This window comes from Agrilus planipennis, unplaced genomic scaffold (assembly GCF_000699045.2).
Source record: "Agrilus planipennis isolate EAB-ADULT unplaced genomic scaffold, Apla_2.0 scaffold139, whole genome shotgun sequence".
Taxonomy (NCBI): domain Eukaryota; kingdom Metazoa; phylum Arthropoda; class Insecta; order Coleoptera; family Buprestidae; genus Agrilus; species Agrilus planipennis.
In genome coordinates, this window is record NW_020438984.1 from 588,228 (window position 1) to 590,187 (window position 1,960).

A 1,960-nucleotide genomic window follows, 5' to 3' on the forward strand; every position below is an offset into this window, starting at 1 on the left:
GTAAATGAAGTATAATTTGTTCTTAAGCTGTCAACATAGATAATAGGTTGTCAACGTTCGACTATATTCGTGGCTCATCATGGTGTGACAGCTTGAATTGGCTGTTATGTGGTTATGGTATCATTGATATTGTTCTTTTATTATTTTCAGTTATTTTATCAGACTGCTTAATAAATTTATCATTCACCCATTCATCGCAATTGATATTTGATCATATTTCTGCATACAGTAGAAACAAACCAATTTATTTAAAATGTAAATTGATTTAAAAATGTCGAAGTAAGTATTACATCTGCCTCATTAAGCTGAAGGAGGAATTAGTTTTTATTTGTAATTTATTATTGTAGGGAGCTAACAATCGTATTTGTTTATAATACTGATTTGGTAAAGCATGAATATGATGATCCAGCTTTAGCAGTTGTGTATTTTTGCCCTTCATGGCTCTCAGAAGAGAAGAAAACAACTATTTGTGGTCAAATAATAGGAACTACTCACTTCTTAAAATCTGTATTTGGACAAACTCAAATAATTTCCCTTGAGAATGGAAAGTTTTGTATCAAGGAGTTTGGAAAATTTATTATGGTATTTTATTAAAAATTTATATGTAGATATACAAGAACAAGGCCTAGTTTTAAGCAGTTGCTTTATGATACTTCCAGTGTTGGCTTTAAGGGGGGGGGGCAGGTCGGGCGGCTATGTACCCATAGGTTAAAAGTTTTTGGTTTAAAAGCTGAAATACAATTAAGATATAAAATTGTAAATTTTAAATTTCATTGAAATATATACACAAAAATTCAATTGATTGAGGTAGATTTAGATTAGATTCCTGTTCATAAATAGTTAAGGGAAATGTGAAGATTTACCTGACTATTAAGTAATTTAAAAGTTTATCCAATAAAAATAGCAAAAAAAAATGTTTTTGCCTTGTAGACTTCTAACTGAAATAGCTGATAGTGCAACATTTTGGAACTGACTATTAAAACGTTTAATTAAAAGATGGAAGTGTTGTTTATACCTACTTTCAATATCCAAAATGCTTTCTAGTAATGATAATATTTAATTAAAAGTCGCCTATTTTGGCTAATCAATTGTAAAGAACAGAGCGGACTAAATGTTTATGGGTGTGTATTTTACTGCATATAAAGATCGAAGGGTTGCTTAGGACTACTTTCGATTGACTTTTTTAATAAGAGTTTCTAATTAGAAATCGCCTATTGTTTAGTTACAATTTCATTCCATATGTACACTACTTTTTTTAATGTTGAACGTTTAAAGCACGAAGTAGAAAATTANCGAATTCACCATCTTAAATGTGCCTCAGGTCTTAAATGTTTGCGTGCATTTGTAAGTCAAATGTGTGGTATAAAATAGAAAAATAAACTATTGTTTTCAATATTTTCTTCAATTTACTCAAACTGATTGCTACAGGTTATGTAGATTTTAGGTTATGCTTCTATGGTCATATCCTTAGATAATAGATGTATAGTACAGTCGAAATAAGAAGGCAAAGTCCCTAATAAATAATGCACACTAAAGGCATATCGTTTTTCTCGTTCTTACAAACGGAAGATGTCCTGTCTTTATTCTCTAGACAAGCCTCCTCCACAGCTGCGTCGATGCCTGCACCTACGTTTCATAAGAATCCATGGAATATAATGAGACGGTTGGAAACCTGCTTGTCATGTTGTCTGTACGTACATTAAATGAGCAAATTTACAGGATCGTCTTAAGGTAGTTGTCGTGCTACAGTATGGTGAAAAATGTAAGATCTAAGATAATTCAAAGCAATAATATTTATATAATTTCGATTGTACATCAAAACAGATTGAATGAATCTGTATTCACCCACACATCTAAAAATATGATTGTTCTTTTCATCGTTTTTTAGCTACCATACCGTAAACAGTATCCTGTAAGTTTGCCCATTTTATGTAGGTACAAATGACAAGACAAGTATGTT

The 1,960-nt window shown here is 31.1% G+C and overlaps 1 long non-coding RNA gene across 1 annotated transcript; it reads left to right on the forward strand.

The window, feature by feature from the left end:
• Window positions 1-21: 21 nt before the first annotated feature.
• LOC112904743 lies at window positions 22-798 on the forward strand. The gene is made up of 2 exons (XR_003231321.1): window positions 22-279; window positions 348-798. It is a non-coding gene; the product is annotated as an uncharacterized LOC112904743 (long non-coding RNA).
• The last annotated feature ends 1,162 nt before the right edge of the window (window positions 799-1,960 follow it).